The sequence below is a fragment of the Ursus americanus genome, chromosome 5 (assembly GCF_024610735.1).
Source record: "Ursus americanus isolate L20-20 chromosome 5, mUrsAme1.1.p, whole genome shotgun sequence".
Lineage (NCBI taxonomy): Eukaryota > Metazoa > Chordata > Mammalia > Carnivora > Ursidae > Ursus > Ursus americanus.
In genome coordinates this window covers 16,440,984-16,465,397 of record NC_142131.1, presented here as the reverse complement: position 1 = coordinate 16,465,397, position 24,414 = coordinate 16,440,984, and the positions used below count along the sequence as shown (strand labels likewise).

General features: G+C 39.9%; 1 long non-coding RNA gene across 1 annotated transcript in view; it reads right to left on the bottom strand.

Annotated features, from left to right (window-relative positions):
• The window catches only part of LOC148110043 (uncharacterized), a 46,158-nt gene extending 22,153 nt beyond the window's left edge, over positions 1–24,005 (bottom strand). The window contains exons 1-2 of the long non-coding RNA XR_015724316.1: positions 23,657–24,005; positions 13,233–13,379 (exon numbers count right to left, since the gene is read on the bottom strand). This is a non-coding gene — a long non-coding RNA (uncharacterized LOC148110043). The remainder of the gene's footprint in view (positions 1–13,232; positions 13,380–23,656) is intronic.
• Between the last annotated feature and the right edge of the window lie 409 nt (positions 24,006–24,414).

Below are 24,414 nucleotides of genomic sequence, written 5' to 3'. Positions count from 1 at the left end.
CCCAAGCCTATACCATCCCTTGGTGGGTCCCCAAACCCTGCCCTCTCCTTCATAAACAGTCCCTTTCTTTCTTTTTTTTTTTTTTTAAAGATTTTATTTATTTATTTATTTGACAGAGATAGAGACAGCCAGCGAGAGAGGGAACACAAGCAGGGGGAGTGGGAGAGGAAGAAGAAGGCTCATAGCGGAGGAGCCTGATGTGGGGCTCGATCCCACAACGCCGGGATCACGCCCTGAGCCGAAGGCAGACGCTCAACCGCTGTGCCACCCAGGCGCCCCAACAGTCCCTTTCTTAAACTCTCCTCAAATTCTCCTGTTTGAGCACGCCATACCTTTCTTGCCAGGACCCTAACTGCTTAAATATAGATGTTCATTATACTATCCTTTCTGCTTTTCTTTATACTTGAAATTTTAAAAAATGAAAAAGTAAAAGAGAACAGTTGTGAGGAAACATTCTAAAGTAGAGATGGTCCTTGACTTACTATGGTTCGACTTACGAATTTTTGACTTTACATGGCATAAAAGCAATACTCATTCAGTAGAAGTTACCCTTTGAATTTTGCTGTTTTCTCAGGCTAGCGATCTGCAGCGTGAGTCCCTCCCCTGATGCTGGGCAGCAGCAGTGAGCCGCAGCTCCCATTAAACCACAGGATCGCAAGGGTTAACAACCAATATATGTACAAGCATTCTGTACCCACACAGCCATTCTGTTTTTCACTTTCAGTACGGTGTTCAATAAATTACATTGAATATTCAGTAATTTCTTATAAAATTATTTTTGATGATTTTGCCCAACTGTAGGCTAACAGAAGTGTTCTGAGTACATTAAAGTAAGCAAGGCTAAGCTATGATGTTCGGTAGATTAATGTTGGTAGGTTCGGTGTATTAAACGCATTCTTGACACAATATTTTCCATTTATGATGGGTTTATTGGGTCATAACCCCATTGTAAGTCGAAGAAGATCTGTAACTAGAAGTGATGCAGGGACAGTTAATGCTTCACCAAGATCTTGACTCTCTCCTTGGTCACTTGGCTTGCTTCCAACTGTAGTCACAAGAGGACAGACATTTGTTGTCTTTTCTTCTTTGTTTTGTGTTTCTCCACTAGTCTCAGCTTACCTGTTCACTTTCCCCAAATTTACTAGTCGCTTACATTATTTCTACTAACCAATTTTGATACGTTTTCCCCTCCCATAAAACAGAGGTCCTACTGATTATGAGGTCCATGCAACCAAATTTTTTAGAAGGTGATAAACAAAGGGAATATGAATTATAAGTTAAAAATGTCTCCTCTTTTTGCCCCTCCATTCATGGCAAAAATTTCTCTTGGTATTATCTCTTCCATTGAAAAAAACGTTGTTCAGTTCCATACAAAACTAGTGTTACTTGTTTCTAGACATGCTCTTCCTGACTCGGATCCAGATAGGGGAAAAAAAAAAAGTAAGGAATTAAATATGTCATTTTCAGGAACATTTTTATCTTACAGATTTAGAGTAGATCCACAGTAGAAATGATCTTGCATCTACCACCTTCCAACCAATAGCTTTGAAGACAGATGTCAGTAGGAGGAGTAGCAGCAGCAAGCGCAGGAAGACAAATGGAAACAGAAATAAAGACTGAGAGGATGACAGAGCGCACAGTGGTCTTGAGAAAGCAAGAGGGAACAAGAAGGGGAATCTGATTTATATTGGAGAGGCTTTTCCTGGTTCCTCCTAACCCACTCCTTTCCCCTTACCGAGCCCGGGGTCTTTACAGCACTCTCACATTTTAAGAAGAGCATTATCTTTTTCTCTTTCCATTTCTCTTGTCTATTAAGACCTTTGGAGGAGTGGAAACCCTTGATGGTACTCGTCACGCAGCAATAACCTGAGGCAGACTTTGATTTTACTAGGGAAGTGATTTATAATTATCTCCTTATTGGTTTTTTTGTTTGTTTGTTTACAGGAGAGAAATCCAACCAGCTATACATCTCCTTAGTTCAACTTGACATCCCAGTCAAATATAAATACTTCCTTAAAATACCTTGCCATGATCGAACATGCAAAATACGGATGTTGAATCTCCTCTTTTTACTGAAATCTTAGTTCTTGAAAAGCAAAGATTTTCTGTGTGGAAATCGAGTTGCCTCTCGAGCACGTATTACCAGCCAGACGCTGTTTTAGAGGCTTGGTGAGCAAAACAAAATTCTGACCTCAAGAAATACATAACCAATCGGGGAGAGAGGCGAAAAGAGAAGCAGTTACCAAAGTGTGGGTGATAGCGGCCACCACAAGGGTATGCAGGGTACTGTGCAAACACAAAAAGTGTCCTTACTCAGAGGAAGAGACCCAGGCAAGGATTCTTAGACAAACATCTAATTAGGTGAGAAGCAATAGATCACTAATATTTACTGAGTGTTCACTAGAACCCACACGTGGTTCTAGCTCCCACTCATTTAGTCTTCATAAAATCCCCTGAAAGGAGATACCGTCACTAACATCACCCCTGTCATCATCCTCACCATCAAGGCCCAGGAAAGCGAAGGACTGGGAAATGGGGAGCCAGGATTCCAATCCAGGCAGTCTCATTTCAGAGCCTGTGCTCTTAACTAACCACACAAAAGAGCCTTCCAGAAGAAAAAAAAAAAAGGGAGTAACACGAGCAAAACCCAGAGGGGGTAAGAAAACATGTTCCATTTGAGGAGTTGAAATTAGAAATTCCACAAGGCTCAGCAAAGAGCACAAACGTAGTAAGAGGAGGAGAGAGGGGACTGGAGATGCAGTCAGGGGTCAGATCAGGAAGGGCCATTAAGGAAACTGGCCTTAACCTGAAGGCACTGGGGAGCCATTAAAGAGTTTCAACAGAGAAATGGTAAGGCCAGATTCACTTTTCAGAAAATCACTCTAAGGGTGGTTTGAAAAATGGATTGAAGGGATTCAAGACCTGAGGCAGGAAGATCCATTAGGACATTTTTGCACAAGTCCACGGGAAAGCTAACAGCAGCCTAAATAAGGAGTGATGGTGATGGGGGGAGCAGGCGGAATGGAGTGATGTTAGACAGAGAGGACGGAGAGAAACTGGTAGTGAATTGGCTGCAGGCACGGAGAGGGAAGGCAGAATTGGGATGAGTCTGCTCTGTCCCTTGGCCACAGGACGAGTGATAGTGCCATGTGAAGAGAGGCAACACAAACCCAGCGAGTGGGGGGCCCGAAGCCCCTGAGGTCCGTTAGCGGCACACTGACTCTAGGTGGCCCAGGGCGCACCAGGCAGGATGGTCCCGCAGGCCTTCACCCCCCACCGTCAGGAGTGAGAGCGGCACTAGAGACACTGATGTGTGAATTCCCAGTCTGCATACAGAAACCAAAGCTGGGGGTGAACACGCCCCAGGACACAGATGTAAAGCCGAAAACAGCTAGCACCATCATGGAAGGCCAGAGAGAGACGGGAACTCAGGAATGATGCTGAGAAGCCACTGCCAGAAAGGCAGCTGGAAAAGTCACAGGATATGTAGTCACAGAAGCCCAGGGAAGGGAACTCAGAAGAAAGATCTGTGAGACTGTTTTGCAGGAACCATCACAACAGGCTATAATTTCCTTCTGTTCCAGTAAAAAAAAAAAAAAAAAAAAAAAATGCCTCATGCTCAGAATTCACAGGGTTCCACAGACTTAAAACATTTTATTATTACATGAGTGACATTTGTGGGGCGACTCAAGAGAATGTTCGGCTTTAGGAAATACTTCTGTTCCTCAGTGTGTGATCCTTGCAGCTTTTGTGGCCACTGATACTCATTCAGTAAACTTAAAAAAATTCGTCAATCAGTTCTAGACTTTCTATTTTCATAGTCCCATTTAATTTCAGTAACAGGAGAGAAATAATCTGTTGCATATTTCAAATAGATTGATCATAATGTTACTTATATGAGACTAAAGAAAAACTATCAATGACGTTTTATATAGATTTTAGACTTTCCCATTCTACTGTCAATGTTATTTTATCTGTTTCAGTCCCAAAGGATGGCTGATTAGGTTTAGTTATATAAATTGAATCTTTGATGCCTTCAAATCTTTTCTGAAAGAGAGGCACTGTAGTAGCTGGATAGGGAACAGTCTGGTTGACAATTCTGCCATTAAGTTACTGAACATTAAGACATTTTGTTGAGGTGTATTCTATACTAAAAATAGAAGTATCAAACTGCATCAATTATACACACCCATTCTCAACTGCCATTGAATAACCCTGATGGCTGTTTCCTAGAGAAGAAAGAGAGATGATAAATACCTCTTCTTTTAGTTACTAAAAATATTTTTCACTATTTGAAAAAAGAGTCAAAGCTTGGGATTTGTAAATTACAGAGCATAAGAATCCTCTTACTCAGGTAAAGTTTATTAAGAGGGTTCAGTACAAACATTAATTTGTCAGAATACGCTGACGACTTAAAAACAGGTTGTGAGAGGAGCATTTTTGGCAGCTGATGATTTGCTGGCCTTGCGAGCCGTCCTTCGGGAGTCAGGAAGGGCTGTGGAAGGACCGAGGAAAGAGAGCGGGAAGCCCGCGAGATGTCACTGCCTCACTTCTCCTTTCTCTTCTTGTGTTTATATCCTAGTTCATTTTTCCCTGTCAAAGTATGTATTTCGGGCCTTTTTAATAATAGTAATTTGTTCTGATGAACAGGAGATTTAATTCCAAACAGCTGAGTGAGGAACCACTGAGACAGAGCAGACCCTGGGCAATGCTGAGAAACGACAGGATGTCCGTGAAATGGGCAGATTGCATGCAAGAAAGGAGGAATTATGGGAAGATGGAATATTATTTGGTCATGTTATAAGGAACGACCGTGTCTGCTGTAAATTTCAATCTCTTCTAGCTGAGGCTCTCTGTAATAAAACCACGACACAGTTTTCCTTTAGTCCTCGACTTCCTCATCTTCCTGCATTCTGATTTGGCTCTTTCAAACTTAGGCCTTCTTTTTGCCCTAATCTTCCTGTGACAGCAGCTTGTAAATTTCAAGCTCTTTCCATTCACATTTGCCACCCACCCTGCCATCAACACCTCACTCGCTGATCCTCGGGTTTCCAGATCTGACCTGGCATAACCTTGAGGCAGGCTTCCATGATTGACAGCAGTTGCATTTATAGTATTGTTTCTCAGAGACAGGAAAAGACCAGAAGATTTGCAGTGGCAACTGCCAAGGAATTTTATGTAAAGAATTGTGGGTTATAGGAGATTTTCTGACTTGAATAGAAACCAAAATTCAGGTCATTCTTAATACACATAAGCCACACAGCATTCTGTGACCTTTCCAAGGTTTGGGGGTTTTTTTGTGGGTTTTTTGTTGTTGTTGTTGTTGTTTTGGTTTGGTTTTGTGTTGTTGTTTCCCTGACTCGTCCAATCTGACTGGTATTGTCTGGGGTGGTGGGTGGTAAGAAAGAGGTAGTGAGGGTAGGGCAGTCTGCATTCCCTTCCCTGACTTCTCCCGTCCACCCAAACCTGCTGTTGCCTCTGCTGCCCCTTTCCCCTCATCTTTCCAAATCCTTCTTTTGTCCTAGTTTTCTTTTACCATCTCTTACCACTAGCCAAGACTGAAAGGCAGGGGATGAGGTGAGAATGGGAAGATGTGATTAGATCGGGTGGGGACTCGATTTCTGCCCCTGCACACATAAACATAAACACACCTTCACTTCCAAAGTTTAAATCACAATTTCATGTGGGGGGCGGGGGGAGGGGGACAGTTACCTCTTCCTGGCATTTCAACCAGAACAAAAGTCACTGAAATACAACCTTCTCAAACTCAATTTGTTATCATTAACATTACCGCCCATATCAGTAATGTTGAAACATGACTCAACATTAACAACTGATCCCAAGTGTTTTCAAATACCCTGGTGACAGAAGACTGCTGGCCCTTCTGGTAATGCAAAGAACAGAGCCTACATCTGGGTAGATACAAATATTTTAGGTCATTCTCTTTGAAAATAAACATTTGACCAACAGCTCTAATTCTGATTGCATATGCCTTAAACTCTAATGCTGACATAAATTTTTAGACTGCTGTTTGACTAGGCTCACAGACTCTCAGAGTTCCTTCTATTTTTTTTTTCCTTTTGGATGCAAGGGATCTTTTAGAGTCTATAAAAGATGTCCTTCTCTGTGTAAAATCAGGAATACCAACTGTCTGTCATCCTTAGACTGAAAGAATGGCTCCCACTCAGTGATTAACGGAACTCTGAATTAGGAATAGGTCCTCCAAGGGTGCTATTTTGTATTAACAGGGCAAAACATGAAAGTGGAAGGAAAAACTGCCCTCAGCACCAAAATGTATGTCCTCTTTGTCCCTATTATAATCAAGAAAGAGAAAATAATTTTATTTTTGTATACGTTTTAAGATTTTTCCCTTAAACTTCGAAATGTTGTCCTTCAGGTAATTGTTGCTTCACTCGCCAAGTGAAAAAGAGAAAGAAAACAGAGACACAGATCAGGCAAGAGGACAAATATCATGGGAGTGGCATGCAAAATTGAGAACTCTCTCTTCAGGCATCTTTCACAATACTTTCCTGGATTGAAACACTCGTGCTATTCCCGGACAACAGTTCCTTTAAAACAAGGATAGTTAGGATTCCTAAACTGGATCTGCTGTTTACTCTGAACCTTTCACACCTGCATTTCTCAATTTAACCTCTCATCACAAAACCACTACGGCACAACATTCTATTATTCTAGTTCTGGAATAGTGAACAACTATTCCGTTTCTGATTAGATCACCCACATTTTAACAGACGCCCTTTTGGAGGGGTATACAATCAGCTCACTCGATTTCAAATTTTTCTCCCATTTTCCTTCTTCCTTCTCAGCATCAGATTGGGATCCTCCATTTTGTCCCTCTCGTTAGCAAAACACAAGTGTGGCTTGGAAGGAGGGGACTATGCGGTTTCCAGGGTGACCCCAAGGACCAGATCCTGCACAAATGATTCTGCAAATGGAAGTTTCTCAGCCGGACCCAATGGCAGGAAAGAAGATTTACAAACTTGCCCAGGGCAAAGCTGGTGTAAAGTTTCAGATAAATGTTCAGAATTAACCACCTCCTGTTACTCCTAAGGTACAAAAATAACTCCATGAAAAGAATTTTCATTTTTTTAATAACCTTGCTCAGTAATCTTTCTCTTCTCCTTAAGAAAGAAAAAAACAGACTCATAGTTATAAAGGAAAGAACATTCTTTACTTTGAGGGGCACTCAGAACAGATTGGATTCATATATGCTGGAAACTATGTAGATGCTTAACTGCAAGAGGGTTTAAAAGTTCCCATTTTCATTACTGAAGGGTCAGAATCAGCAACAAGTTAGCCTGCAGCTCGAGTTGCCACTTCACACCAGTGGGTCCAAGACTGACTCGCAGGATCTTCTATTAATATTTTGACTCTTTGTACAACTTTAAGTCTACCGTATTTTTAAGCCTCCGTTAGGACAGTCACTGGCTGGAAACACAAGGGGGAAAAGAGAGGAGGTGACCAGCACACAGTGGGCAATCGGGTTTTCGTATTCCCTCTGAAGAACTACATTTTGCTTTTTGCTTTTCCTGGAATTTTGTGCATGTTTGTTCTGATTCTCTACTTCCCTAAAGCAAAAGTTTGAAACAACAACAACAACAAAAAAAACCCTATTTGCCAGTTAGGATATATTGGATTTTTTTCACTTTTTATGTTTGACAAGTAGTACTTCAACTTAAACTGCATGGGTCTTTCAATATCATTTAGATTGATTTCAGCGATATTTGGGTCAGGACTGTTTCAGCTCAAGAAAAGCTTGGAACAGTCTCATCACACCGTTGCATTTTTTTAAATCCAACAAAAGTTTACTTAACATGTCAAGATTAAAAAAAACCCTAGCATGTTCAATTGCTATCTGGAGTGGTAAGCATTTTATATTAAATATAAAATGATTATCAAACATCTTTTTTCAAGGTGTTGAGAGTCATTATTTTCTTTTGACAGCTATGCTTAAGATTAAATAAAGGAAATACTTCAATTTACCAAGAACTGTCAGGTGTAATAATTTGCTGAGTCAATATATTTATTTCAAGGTCAACTTGATAAACTTCACAACCATAAAATTTTATGGAGATAGTTGAGGATGTTTAGAGAAAGATTACTGTCTGGAACTCCCTAATCATAGTATCTGAATCCAAAAATAGTTTATTCCAAGACCTAGAGCCACCTCAAGAAGTCCAGTGTTCTTGGTGTTTTATTGAGGATTTTCTTATTGACATTCTGTCATACTGTGTTTGAAAAAACTAAAACAGAAGAAAAAAGCATTAAAAAGTAGAATGAAAATCATTTGACAGATGTTTCTAGTTTCAGTTTGGACAGTTGGCACTAGAGATAAATATTCATAATCCATCTCATCTTGCTTGACAAATCCTAAGATATGTTGCTTTAAACACCAAATTCTAGTATTTAGGAATTTTCAGAAGGATGACTAGATCTTTAGTTCACATCAAGACTAGAAACACATTTGTTCATTCCGCTTCATAAGCAACATATTAATAGATATCAGATTTACCCCCAAGTTCATCCCCATTTAGTATCAGTCCTGTCATTGTCTTCTCGGCAATATTTCTTCCCCACGGACTGTACCATCTAGCCACACCTAAGTGTCTTGCTTAATAAAAACTACTACCACACCACCCCCCCCAAGGTGACTGTTTCATGCGGAAACATTTCCCTGAAATGTCCAGATCCCAAAACCATCCACACCAATGGGATGAATTACTTATAATAGAAATGCCTGTCAAATGTCCTCTTCCAGAATTACTCCAACATTTCAATGTTATACTTATCTTTTAATAAATATCTGTATTTCTTTTCTTTTTTTTTTTTTTTTTTTTTTGAGAGAGAGAGAAAGAGAGAAAAAGCACTAGCAGGGGGAGGGGCAGAGGGAGAAACAGGCTCCTGACTGAGCAAGAAGCCTGATGCAGGGCTCGATCCCAGGACTCTGGGATCATGACCTGAGTCAAAGGCAGATGCTTAACCAACTGAACTGCCCAAGCGCCCCTAAATATCTGTATTTTGATAAAGTGAAATTATCTTCCAGAGATGCTAGGTACATTTGTTTATGTTTCTCATCCAAGGTGATCACATTTTAATGTTGCTTCTGAATATGTCTGATGTCTTTAAATTCAGAGCTAGACAGTGACCTCCTCAAGAGCCTCTTTCCAATGCCACATAACACCTTCCATATCCATTAGGGCTACACAGTATAAAGTAAGAATGTACACAGTACCATACTGCCAGGGCCTAGCTATTTTCAGTATCAATGACAATTATATCTCGAAGGGTTTTCTAGGAGGAAGCACTAATAAATGAAAACTGAGGCCCTTGGAGAACATAAAAATGGTATGGACATATTTTTTTGGTATGTACATATGTATCAACATAAAATATAATTATTTTGCATACATCTTGATCATCTGGCCTCAAAAATTCATTTTCAAAAATAATTAGTGGTTCTGTAAGAATAATGGCCATTCCTTTAATAATCCATTATTCAGATCTATCGATTTAGAGTTCTTAATGGTTTTTAAAAATTCTTTCCTTATTCACCCACAGGAAATGGCTATTCTTGTAATGTCTCCTGTACTTCCTAGGTGACTAAATTCTGATTCTTTATTTTTCTTGTTAGAGATACAAAATTTTTCAAAGCAGTTATTCCATTCATTGTATATCCTTCATTTATAAGTAGATTAATTTTTCTCTACAGCATCCTTTTTAAATTGATATGCTGACTTCTGTGGATCTATCTTTTCTCTCTATCCTTTTTTCTAGAAGCCATTCTAATTTTTCCATGCTTTTATTTGTCGGGCTTAGACATATTATATATATACGTATGTATTTAAAATCTTATCCTTTGCAATTCAATTATACTTTTCCCTTGGACAAAGTTATATAAGCTTTCTTTTATGAGCACATACTGAATGCTTTGTTTTTGTAGTATGAAAAAGGAGGTCCATACGTGGGCTTCAAGATTCAAGAGGTCCAGAAGCCCTATGAAACTTTACACAAAACCTATATATGTTCATTTGTGGAAAAAAGAAAAAAACATCCACTTCAAAAATTCTCAGAGTGTTTAGGGAGACGAAAGAACAATAAACTTCTAGTGTATATGGTGGTACCCAAGGGCGCCATGTACGCCAACCCCCACAGTTCCACCAGCCTTGGCTGTTCTGCTCTCTCCAAGTGGGGGCTACATTTCCCTCAACTAAAAATTGAGGGCAGACTGACCCAGAAAGACATCTTCGCTCATACAAATGTTGAGGTATAACTAGTTACTAGTTCCAAGGTATATCTAATTCACCCAACTCCTCAGGAATGCAAGCTTTCCATGAACAATAACCAGTCCCAATTTTGCAGCCAGGGCAAAGGGAGAGAGTTTTTGGAATTCTAAATTAGAACTCAAGTGAGTTTTCTTATTCTAAAAATTACTTAGAAAAAGTTATATGGAGTCATTTTTATGCTGCAAGTGGCTTAAGAATCTACCCTTAGTTATTTCCAAGGAAAACACACTATCAGTTCCAACCTGCTTTCCACTTAGGTCCCGCCTATGTAGGTCATTCTAAGAAAAGGCAAGGAAACATTTTAATTTGTTGCTTTTAGCTTTTCCTCTCAAAGATCATCATTCGGTTAGTCCGGCTATGTAAGTCTAAGCCCAATCTTTCTTCTGTTTTCCGGAATCATATTGAATTCTACAGTCGCTTCTCAGTCTAGATACTCACAGGCTTCCATCTTCCTGCCTCTGCATCCCCGCCTACCCCCCCACAATGATAAGCACTCTCTCGCTCCTATCTGTTTCTATCCCTTGCATTGTGTCTGGTCCATACTGGAGTTTTAGAAATGTTTGCTAATGCAAAAATAAATGTAACTAATTTTAAAAACCAGTTTTTTATTTAGCCATTTTTTATTTGGGGTTATTATTTTTAAATATGTAACCTGAATTGTTGATAAAGTAAGACATACAAATACAGTCTTAGGGCACCCTACTTGGTTTCTTGTTCTGTTAATGTGTTTTAATATTTCTTAACACGATTTTTACTAAATCCTTACATAATGAGAAGAAAATATGAATATGACTATAAATTTCTTAGCCTGGGTCTACTTGATGTACTAGGATGTTAAAAATGGACCATTTCTATTGTAGTTTCTGGTATGGATCAGAGAACATTGATCACAGATAGTCCCAGTTTCCAGAGTGAAGTGTTGAATTACTTATGCATGTAAGCAGTATACATTTTGATGTGCAAAAAAAAAGGTCATTGGCTAAAGCCAATTTTGTGACCCTTAGCCCACCCACTGAAGGTAGAAAAAGTTTGAGATTTAAGAGGCCATTAAAGAAAACGTCTTTGGAGACGGTGTTGGATGCTACGGCATTTCCTTCCCACTACCTTAGCAGGGGAAGGAAAGAAGCTGCTTTCCCCTCACCTCGAGTCAGGTGGGAGGAGATTGTCATTCTCCCCTGGAGTCTAGGGACCCAATAAACTGATCATTGAATCACTCAGGGGGGAAAAAAGCCTACAAGGGAGAAATTGGCTGAAGTGGCCGATGGCAGCCAAGAAAGCAAGCTTTATTGAAAGGAAATTGGGATGACAAACATGGGAGTAGATGTAGGAATGTGTAAGCATTTTGCACAAATCAGACGTTGGCCATGATGAAAGAATCAGGCTGAACCATATTAAGTATTGTCCAAAAGGACTGCTTGAAAAGGTGATATGATTCTCCCAGGGATGAAGATGATGGACTATTACATAACCTGAGGCTAAGGGAAAAATTAAAAATAGCCAGCTGGTAGACAGAAGACTCACTGCCTATGTCACAGGAAGTTCACTCAGGTATGGCCAATGGGATGAATTTCAAAGAGATCCATAAAAGTTCCCCTTCAAGAAAAAATCAGCTTCAAACAACCACTAAGAACAGAGAACCCCAATATCAGACCAAGGGATTTCCTGAATATTCCCTCTCTTCCATCCCCCTCATAACCATGGAGGAACAAGGTAGCCAAGTGGGGTGGGTACAGAGAGAAGAAATAGAAGATGAAAAAGTTGTTCTCCAAAACTGCCTGCCACTGCAGACCCTCAACCAGAACAGGTCCAAGCTGGGGGAGGGGAGAAGCCTTAATCTGATATAAAGTATAAAGTTTTTCCTATGATATGGAACTTGAAAAGAGAATTGGTTTTATGACTAAAGGGGCTAAAACTCTTTTGATTTTCTGGGAGGAAACGGGAACATCATGGGCTTGACCCATATTTCATCCAAAGGACAGAGAAGATCTACTCAGAACAGGTTTGAATGAGCAAAGGGACAGGGGAGCACTTTTCAAGTTCACCATGCCTCCTATGAACTCCTGTTATTTCCACAAATAATTGCCTTCCTAATCCAAAAGTATTCTCCGAAGTTCAAAATGGAAATGTCAGTAATTTGGTAATGTCAGGATGCTCGAAATGTTTCCCCTGGAAAATGGTGCTTCATTCACGTGACCCAAGGTTGCACTTCTAAACCCTCCATCTCACAGTTACGGAGGCAGTTGATGAGAACATCTCCATACTCAACCACAAAAATCTTTTTCTTGAATTTATAAAGTGTTTTTGCAACAATATAAATAAATACCCCTAAAAAATTTGCACTAAAACATTTTAACGTTGACTCTTATTGAAAAAGTCTCATTTACATTTTTTTAATTATTTGATAGACCGCATTCAATTTACCAGTGAGCACAGGAACAAAACTATATTCTAAATTATCTTCCATAAGCAGATCTATAATTGAGTAGGATAAAATAGATCCTCAACATGTTATAGATGAACAATTAGGAAGCAGTTTTACATAATAATGATGGTCTAGAAATCATCTAACACATGCTAAAAATAGAAAGAAACCCTAAAGAGATCATTCAAAAATGGCACATAAGAAGGCTACTTTGCTCATACAATGACTAAACTTAGTCTCATCATCCACCTGGTTGGTCACATCCTCTTAAAGTGGAAAGCAGACAGCCAGATATAAAATAAGAGAAATTTTCCAAAATCGTCCTAAAATTAATAATGTGCTGAATACAAAGGGTCCTTCCATTTACAACGGTAATTCCAAATGACATCCCTGGCAAAAAATAGGTCTACGTGACAGAAATCAGGTAGACAAAAAATGAGACTATCTTGATTTGGTCAGTTGGCAGTTTGCCTTTCTAATCGTACCACACTGATCATTTGCCATACCTGATTTTCCTCTCTCCTGGCACCTCTGTGTATTGGCTTTGATGGAGACTTTGTTTTTCTTGATCTATGGGCCTGCGGAAATTCTTCCAGTTCTTTACGGCCGAGAAGATTCCAATTTCCACAGATAAGGTGAAGAAGAATATATGCCTGGTTAGGAAACCAATCATCAGAAATGAGTGGAAAACAGACTAGGTGGGAGTGTGCCTATTCAGCTGTCACTGAGGCCACGGGGAGAGACGTGGGGACGGCCTCAATACCTATGTGCATTCTCCTTTGGTCACATCTTCTCAGACTGTCACCACAAGTCAGCCTCCTGGCCAAGTACGCCCAAAGACCTCAGTACCACCCTCTGCCAGCTACACTCCTTCTAGGTTTGTGCCAACACAGTGCCACCCAGAAACTTTGGCCTTACACTGAAATCACCTTTGCTCCCAATGAAATATCTAAAGGCTTCTTAACTTTGGCATGATTTGGGTTCTTCCTTTATGCTCTGTAACAAGCTCTTCTACGGTGACAGTCTGCCTCCAACTCTTACATTTACTCTTAAGCTTTCTTGGATATACCTGTGAATATCCTTAAATTTGTCACTTGCACAAATGCACATCCAAACACACATACTCTTTTCACAGGTGTACTAATAACAAAGCCAACTTAGGCACCATCCCGAATCCTGCCTTCTCTGTCCAGCCACCAGAATTGAGTAGGATAAAACAGATTCTCTGGCTTTCTTCCAGGAGCTACCTTAGCAAAGATATAGGTCTTCCGTGGTAGAAAAAGCCAACAGAAACTCCATACACATCACCAATGGACAAGGAGGAACCCCAGCTTTCCCAGCAGTCCTTGAAGTTCACAGGAGTTAATTCTAGTTTGATTTAAACCAATAAGATAACAGCAGGTGGGAAAGAGCTGTCAGACGAATGGCTGTATCTCTCCAGTCCACTCTTCCATCTAGCCTCTCTGGAGACATTCTCCATGACCTAACAACTGTTATCTGTCTCCTTCTCTGGAGTTCCACAATGCACCACACTGGACCTGCTTTTCTTGCTTGCTTTCACTCTTGCTTCCCTGAGATGGCACCATCCAATAAACCATTAGCATTTATCTTTTGTTTTCTGAGGAATCTACATAAAGAGAGTGTAAAATAAACTATTTGCCTTGCTCAAGTTTTTTTTATTATCTGACAGGTTCTTTTTTTTCTCTAATGTTTAAGGTCTCTGGTTTATCCACTAATTTGAGGGCAATGTTAGCTCTTCATGTGGTTTGCTGTGCTTATAAGTGTGGGTCTTGAAGATCTCAAGATACCACATTTTATCAAAGTAGCATATATTTTTTAATTGTTAGTAATTATTTATCCAAGCTGACTTAGACTTAATATTCTTGAATTCGATGAAATGAGGAAGTTGGTTGGAGCGTCAAGAGGAAGTTCTTCTGAAATAATCAGAATCAGATCAAGATTGAATTTGCTAGCGTGGATGTCACTTCATGCTTTTCGATTTGTGTGCATGAGGATTGAACTGGACATTTCTCCTTTTTACGTCGTATTGAGTCGTTCTTTAAATTACAGAATTAAATGCTCAAAGATGAAATCTTCAGAGTTACAGTGTCACTGAATCAAATGCTGTAAAGATGAAGTAGCTTTGCTGTTATGTCTGTCAAAGCCTTCGAGCTATACTTCACATTTGGTGCCTTTATATTTGTTCTTCTATTTCTATTTTGTTAAATAAAATGTTGGAACATATACCAAGAAACACAGATTGTCCATAGCAGCATGAGACTTAGGCTGTGGTTGGAAATAATTTAAATTAAACATTACATGAACACTGAAGAAGTTTCCAACTTCCCAATTTAACTTGTGTATAAATTATACCCCCCCTCAAAAAATGTAATACAAGAATATTATATTAAGGCATCTAGGTATCTAAATAGATGTAGATAGATAGATAGTCTGTATTTGTGTATGGATTATATTTTAAAGGGGATAAAAATTAAACATATCCTCATTTTTTAACAAAAAGATTACTAAATCCCACCCGAATAAAATACTAAACATAGAAAAATCCCTAGAACGTAAATCTTGCTTGAAGAAATTACCTTAAAATATAAATTATGTTTTTAAAGAGAACTCTTACCCAAAACATACATCCTATGATCAGATAAAGGGCATTCAATGATAAGGATGTAAATAATCATGCAAATGCTTTTCCAGTTGGGCAACTAGAAGTATTCATTTTATTCTACAGCCCTCCAAAATGCTGTGTTGCTTATCAAGTTTTAAAATAACTGCTTCCGTGTCCACACTTTGGCAGCCACAAACTATGGCGTGACTAGAACTTTGCTCATGTTACTTTGGATTCACAGGCTGTGTCTAAATGCAGCCTCTGAATTGGACTGCCTCATGCAGAATCTAGCCAAATTGGTTGCAGAGATCTTCATCAAATGTTAAGATATCAAAAAGATCCAATTATTAAAGACATTTTCAATCTATAGGCCCACACATAGTCTAGGCTAAGGCCCAACATATCCCACAGAATGACAGAAAACATTTGGAGGCTGATACAACTCTTAGAGTTGGTAACAGATGACCCTGATCAGAGACTGGCAGGATGTAAAAACTCATTTTTACTCATTTTCTAAAACTCAGCTGTGACCTAATCACATATTGAATTACCAGAGAAGTTTCCTAAAGAAAATTACCTCCAGCCCAATTACCATCCTCCTACTGGGCCAAGACACCAGAAGAGAAAACAGTAGGTACATTAATAGGAAAATGTAATGAATAATTTTATGCCCATAAATTTGATAACTTAGACTACATGAACAAGTTTCCAGAAAACAGTAACTTAACTAAACGTACTCGAAAAGTATTAACAAACCAAGTTGTCCCATAACCATAAAGGACATTGATGTAGAGTTTAAATTTTTCCCACAAAGAAAACAATAGGCCCACACAAATTTTACAGAAAATTTCTACACAATTTTCAGGGAATAATTCCAATCTTACACAAACAATTCCAGAGAATAAAAAAAAGCAGCCCAGAAGGGACAATTCATTTTACGTGATTTTATAAAACCCTGATACTATAAGCAAATAAAGACAGTAAGAGAAAGGAAAATTACAGGCCAATCGCACTCATGCACACAGACTCAAAAATCCCAAATAAAATATTAATAAACTTAATTGCACCATAGAAAATATACTATCATCAACTCAATTTCTAACGAGAATACAAAGTTGACACTTGTTTCAGCTTCAAGAAGTAAGGAGCTTGGAAGTTGTTACTTCCATCATTACAAGAAGAAAAAGCTGGACCAACTGAAAATCAAAACCTTTTCTTGGATCTATCAGATAACAGAGGTTGCAAGACAAAATGCCACCCCAATCCCTACAGGGAGGCACATCCAGAAAGATATGGTAGAAGCTGCTGGAGCCACAAACCGATAGGAACAATAAAATGGTAATGTTGACAATCGGTGGAAGAGAAGTGTGGACTAAGTGAGAATGAGAAACTCCGAGGGGAGTTTCTGCTGGGGACAGTCTTTGAATGGTCCCCCTGGATTTTAATGGGCTTTCTCTACAGGAACACCAACAGGTCTTACTTGAGGATCTGAGAATTGGAGAAAGATTCCCCTGTGGCTATGGCAAGGGGAGGGAGGGGAAGAGGATCCTTATGAAATATATTCAGAAACATCTTCATTAAATAGGGCTACTCTCCAAGGCAAAGGACTTTGCCTTAGCACAATTTTGAAAACTTATCCCAGATAAGAGAAAGAAGTCCTCCCCATTCCAGCCCCCCTGCAGCCTTCTTGTCCCACTCAAGGGGAAAAAATTAAAACAACAGTGAACAGGGACAGGCTTCAAGAAATAGACTCAAAATACTACTCCCTATGGGGAAGGGAGTAGGGAGCAGGGAAAATAAAAAGCAACACTGGAGGAGAAAGAGAAGTAAGTATAAAGACCACAGCCCCTGAACACAGGCCCACTAAAAGACTGAGAGTTCATCAGAAGATTACATAAAGCTTACTGGGGCGCCTGGCTGGTTCAGTCAGTATAGCATGTGACTCTTGATCTCGGGGTCATGAGTTCAAAGCCCATGTTGAGAGGAGAGATTACTTTAAAAAAAAAAATTATAGTATGTTCCCTCTCCCCCACCACCACATCAGTACAATACAATACAGTACAGTACAATAATAGTGGCTTTTAGCCATAAGAGCTTGGAGACACAAGCTCTCTCTGAGAAGCAGTACATAGGGAAGCCCCAAAGCAGATAGAGTAGACAAAAACAAGGATGCTGGAGTAATGTGAAGGCTCCAGAACCGTAACTACAACAAACATTAAACAAGGGCCAACTCTTAGTGAGAGTAGCATAAATCCACACACTAAAGACCTACTAAATTAGTTCCTGTTCTATGATACAATAGATTCTGCTTACAACAATGAAAACATTACAAGGATGCCAAAAGGCAGGGGAAAAAAGCAACATTCTGAAGAGATAAAGCAGTCATCAGAACCAGATTCGGACAGGGCAGAGCTAATGGAATTATCAAACAGGGAATTTGAAGTAACTACGATTAATATGTCAAGTGCTCTAATGGAAAGAGTAGACAATACGCAAATTCAGATGGGTAATGTTAAGTGAAGAGGCGGAAACCTTAAGGAAGAACAAAAAGGAAATTCAACAAATTACAGACACAGTAAAAGAAATGATGGATGGTCTTGATAAGCTGATCAGTAGACTTGACACAGTTAGAAAAAGCAGGAGCAAACTTGAGAAAAGAGGCCAGTGGAAACTTCTCAAACTGAGATGCAAAGAGAAAACAGAATGAAACAGAACAGATCATCCAAGCACAGTGGGACAACTTCAAAAGGTATAACAAACTAAAAATTGTAATATCAGAAGAAGTAAGAGAAGGAAGAAGAAATATTTGAACTGACAATGGCCGACCACTTTCCATATTAATGACAGACAGATACCAAACCACCGACCCAAGAATCTTAAAAACACTCAGCAAGATTTTTTTAAATATCAAAAACAGCAGCAACTGCAAACCATCTAGGCATGCTATATTCAAATTACACAAAACCAAGGACAAAGAGAAAATCTTGATAGAAGCCAGTAGATGAAGAATAAGATAAAGCTTCCCACTATGACAACTTCTGCTTAATGCTGTATCAAAGGTCTTAGAAAAAAATTAAATAACTAACTAACTAACTAAATAAATAAATAAATAAATAAATAAATAAATAAAAAGGATTTGACAGGAAGCAAGAAAACTATCAGGATTCTTAGATAATACAATAATATATATAGAAAACCCAGACTTAATGATAAATTAAAGTTTGTAATAGTCTTATGAAGAAAATTATAAAACTTGATTGGAAAACATAAAAGATCTAAAAGAGTTGACAGATATGCCGTGTTCATGGACAGAATGACTGAATACTATAAAGGTGCCAATTCTCCTCAAATTTATGTGTAGACTAAAGTCAATTCTAATCAAATTCCCAAGGTTTTTGGTGAAACTCAACACGCCAATTCTAAACTTTGCATGGAAGATCAAGGGTTAAAAATAACAAGTCTATCTTCTGACAAAAAACCGGATGGGTCAGGGGGCCTGGGTGGCTCAGTTGGTTGAACGTCTGACTCTTGGTTTCAGCTCAGGTCATGATCTGAAGTTCATGACAGGGAGCCTGGACCCAGGCTCTGCACTCAGCAGGGAGTCTGCCTAAGATTCTCTCTCTCCCTCTCCCTGGCCCCTCCCCCAATCACATGCTTGTGTGCTTTCTCTAAAATAAATAAATAAAATCTTTTTTTTCCTTTTTAGTAAAACATTCTTAATTATGTTCAATTAAAAAAAAAAACAGAATGAGTGACCTGTCTTATCTGATATCAAAAAATATTATAAAGTTAGGTGAATTAAGGTAGTGTGGAACCAGACCATAAGAAAGAAAAATAAAGTAATGGAATATGGAATCTACAGATACACACTTACATATAAATAGGAGTTGTGAAGCAGTAACAGTGTAGATCAGAGAGGAAACGTCTCAGTAAGTGTCATCCAGACAACTGCTTCTCTATACGCAGAAAAAAATGGAGTTGAACTTCTAGATACACAATACACAAAAATGAATTCCAAGTAGATTAAAGACTTGAGGGATAAAGTCAAAAATGATAAAACTTCTGAAAGATAGTCAACTGTGGAGAAGACAGAAAATAAATACTTTGAATACAATGTATTAATTAAGTCCAATGTTGACATAAAGGGGGAGATCTCCAAGGGGGAGGGTGGGAAGGGAGCATTTATTCCAAGCAGAGGAACTAGTGACTGCCAAGACTCAGGGGTGTGTATTGGCAGGTAATTCCAGGGACTTGTTAGCAGTACCATAGGGGTGACCATCTCAATGTATGGGGGCAGGAATAGTAATGGAAACTAAGCTGGAAAAATAAATGGAGATCAAATCCTAAAGAGCCTTATTTACTCCATAAAGGAATTTGAGCAGAGTCCGACAAGCAATGAGGAGGCACTGAGGAATTTGAAATAGGAGTACTGGGATTTGATTTGCATTTCCGATAGATCTGTCCAACCTGCAGGTGGGTGAGAGAATGGAAGGGGCTGAAACTAGGGAAGTAGCAGACCAATAAAGTAAGGCAGGCACGGCTGCTGGCTTGCCTTTAGGACAGCCGCAAAGAAGCTGAGGGAGGAGCAGAGGGAATGCAGCAGGAGGTAAGCAGTTGGAATCCACTGGGCTTTGTAACTGTGTGGAGGATGTGAGGAGGACTCCCAGGCTTCCAGAATGGCTAAATGAGTAGAGAGTGATGTAAATTAGTAACAGCAAGAGGAACCGATTTGGGGGCTGGGGATAAGGAGTAAGATAGTGGAGTTCGATTCTGAACAAATTCAGTTTGGATACTATGGTCATATCCAGGTAGAGACGCTCAGTCAGCCTGGAAGACATCGGAGGCAGCAGAAGACCAAAACCGGGAGTTTCCATAGCGAAGGAACGAAATCAGAATACACTCTGATAGTGTTCAAGAAAGCTTGGTGTCAGTGATTACAATGGTCAGAGGCACCATCTGGAAAATGTGCTGTCTGGGGGGGAATAAGTCTGAAAAACAAACTACTGCTAAATTTCAATATTAATTAAAAATAAAATTGTATTTACTGATGTGAAAATAATGAGGTCCAAATGAGTTTGAGGACCCAAATTTGCAAAGATATTCTTTTAAAAGTGAGGGGCGCCTGGGTGGCTCTGTTAGTTAAGCGTCTGGCTTCGGCTCAGGTGGTGATCCTGGAGTCCCAGGATCAAGCCCCATTTCAGGCTCCCTGCTCAGTGGGGAGTCCGCTTCTCCCTCTCTCTCTGCCCCTCCCCCTGCTCCTTCTCTAGCTCACTTGCTCCCTCCCTCACTCTCTCTCTCATAAATAAAATCTTTTTAAAAAATAAAATAAAATTTAAATTATTCCATCTACCTTAACTGACTCTGGGGAAGATTTCTCTTTATCCCCCCTTTATACATAGAATGCAGAAGAAACACATTGTTGGAGTAGGTAATCGAGGGTCTCCCACTGTATAAGTTCTGTCTCGAAAACTAGAATGTTCAATGCAATAGCACCATCAGCCTCAGATGTAAGGGAAAAATGCAGTCAAATCTGCCAGGGAAAATTAAAACAACCTTGGGATGGTGGCGGTGGCACTTCGGATCCCTCCATAAACTCCAGATTAAGTAGAGTAACAAAGATCAAATGAACACTGGAAGCAGGTTTAGCTTTTCAGACTTCAGAGCATCAGAGAGGGAATCATTGCCTCCGTGACCTGGAAGCGTACACATTCCCCAAGATGAACAAAGAGATTTAACTCAATAAATATTACAAAGAGCATGAGAGAACTGTGAAAGTTTCGAAGATGGGCTTTTAAATAAAACAATTACAGAATTGACATAGGAGGATTTCTGGTCTTACTGCTTTCACTTTCTCTAGTTCTCTAAAAGGCAGTATGTTTTTAACTGGTACAGGCAGTTTCCTCGGCACCTTTTGACATTAGCTATTGTCATTTCTAATTCCCTAAATTCCCTCTCTTCAAAATCTACACTCGTCATTTCTCTCTCTATTGTGTCCCCTGACACGTGTGCAGAGATGGAGAGACTCCAAATCCAAGCAGACCTAAAGATGTGTCTATGTCACTAAACACAGCACATTGTACTCTATTTTTCTTTAGTTAGAGTCTCTAAGAAAATGCTCAAAACAATTATGTTTCACTTTATACAATAAAAATAGCTTTCTGTATTAAGCTGCTGCACATGTTGGGGAGACAGGGCTGGTTTTCTACTAGCATTTTTCTTGAACACACATCTCTGACTGAAACTCTGAGCTTCACTTCCAAGATATTACGAATCAGCTCTTCTTACTTCTCTCATGTGCTTCCTTAAACAGTATTAGTTAATTTCTAGTTACTAGAAGGTCTGGAACTTAGAAAAACAAGCACTGCTCTTCCATTTCTTATGCTTCTATCAAAGCCTAAGGTGTTTTTTTTTTTATGTTTTTTTATTATATTATGTTAGTCACCATACAGTACATCCCTGGTTTCCAATGTAAAGTTCGATGATTCATTAGTTCAAAGCCTAAGGTTTAAAAACTTAATAACAACCTTGGTTAATGGAAGCAGTCCTTTGATTCCAACATCTATTTTCGCATTTAAGATTACCAGGCATTGCGTTTAAATAGTTACAATGTACACTCCTAAATTAGGAATAGACTCTACCCTATAATGTGGACATTCAAATTAGATATTCAAATTGGTAGCTTTATAGTTTTGCATACTTCACCATGTATAATTTTAAACGACACAAATATGCTTAAATGGTTGTGTTTGAAGGTTAAGCTACCATGGGAAAATCCCTTTGGTTTTCATATTATTGCAATAATTGACCGATTTCAATTTTATTTGGTTTATTGACCCTTGCTGCACTAATCCTAAATCATGCGGATTTTTGTTTTCTACGATATTTTAGTGCTGCTCGACCCACCACAGTTTAATAAATGGGTGTACGTAAAGGTCACACCTTTCTACGAAAGGCTTATGACTCCCTTTCAAGCAGACAAAGACCAAACAGAAAGCCTAAATAAGAAGTTGGGGGTCAGGAAAACAGCTTTCTTTGCCATCAAGTGAACAGAGCTTCGAGCCTACTGCTTCAGGTGTCTACCTGTCACTACCTGTCCGTTCGTGAGGTTCTGTTCTGAACTCTCCCCCACACTGGCCATTGGAAAATTATCTAAGTCCGAGAACTAAGTCCCCAAATATTGATAAGCACCTCTGTTCATTATTAGGGCAGTGAATCTGTCTTCAGTGACAACTGCCACAAATTACCACAAATGTAGTGGCTTAAAACAACACAGATGTATTATCTCATAGTTCTGGGAGTCAGAAGTCCAAAATGAGACTCACTGGGCTAAAATTAAGGTGTCAGCAGAGCTGTGTTCCTTCTGGAAGCTGTAGGGAGAATCTATTTCCTTGCCTCTTCCAGCTCTATCTTAGTCTGCTCAGGCTGCTCTGACAAAATCCCACAGACAGGAGAGACTATACACCACAGAAATTTATTTCTCACAGCTCTGGAGGCTGAAAGTCCAACATCAGAGGACCAACACGGTTGGGCGAGGGTTCTCTTTGGGTCATTGACTCCCTGTCAAACCCTCACATGGTGGAAGAGCTGAGGGAAATCTGTGGAGTCTCCTTTATGAAAGTGCTAATCCCATTTATGAGGGCTCCACCCTCATGACCTAATAACCTCCCAAAGGCTTACCTCCTAACTACATCACATCAGCCATTACGATTGAATATATGATTTTGAGAGGACACATTCAGCCACCAACAAACTCTGAGAGGCCCCTCACCTTCCTTGGCTTATGGCCCCCTTCCTCCATCTTCGAAGCTCAGAACAAAAAAGTTCTTTTTGAGCCGCAACCTCGCTTGGTCGTCTAGTCCCACATCGTCTTCCACTCTTAAGGATGCACGTGATTACATTGGGTTCACCTGGATATCACAGGGTTATCCTTCCACCCTAAGGTCAGGTCATTAGCTACATTAATTTCATCTGCAGTCCCGACTTCCCTTTGTCTTATAACTTAACATACTCACATGTTCTTTGAATTAGGACCCAATCATTTTGGGGGAGCCACTATCCTGCCTACCATCAACTATTACACAGCATCATTTTGACAGCAAGAGTTGTGAGGCTCCCTTCAAAGCAATCTAAGTCTCAAGGGACACCCAACTCTGGCTCCTCTCTTAAACATGAATCCCACAGAGATATGCACCCCTGAAGAGGGCCACTTACCCACCCCCAATGACTAGACCAGATTCTCCCACTCACATCTTTGTGATGGAGCGGCCCCCATGAGTACCCCAGCACAGTGAGCTGGCACTGACTCACCTGATGAGGAGGGCTTGTGGGGGTGGCTTTCATGAAAGCTTGCAGGCCAAGGCTGGGAATCTTCAAGAAGAGGCAATACCTGTGTCTCCCAGGAGCTTGTGTCTCACAAGTGCAGTTCTGGACATCCTCAATGCCTGTTTGCAGAAGCTGTCTGGAACCTGGTGACTATCCCACCAAAAAAATGTCTGAAATACCTCTGTGTTCATTAAAGTAAAAGTAAGCCCCTATGAGAGCTCCTTTCTAACAGTGAGATGGAACTTTTGCTCTCTCTGTCATTACAGTCCACCCACCTCAGCTGATGGGGCTGTTCTGACCATTCATCAGCCCAGACTCCTCCCCTGCTGACTCTCTTGCCTGACCATTGTCCTCATCTGCCGGCTCAAAGTGGGGTTACCTTCAAATCTGTTTCCACCCCAGAGGAACAGGAAACGGGAAGTTCAGTGTGAATCAATTTGTCAGCAAGCCAGGCAGTGATGGCACAAATCATTTCCCCTCACAGGCAAAACGTAATCACGGAGACACACTTAGCTGCAAGGGAGGCAGGAAATGGGGTCTCTAGCTAGGCGGGTTTTAACATTTATTTGGTGCCTGCTCTGTACCAAATTCTCTCTGCACGTTATTTTTACTGCTTGTTTGTAACCAAATGAAGCACCTGAGGCAGAAAGTAGCTAAGTCATTGGCTCATGACCACCCAGAAGCCCTGGAGCTGAACCCAGGCTCACAGGTCACAAAGCTGGGCTCTTTCTGCAGCCATGTGG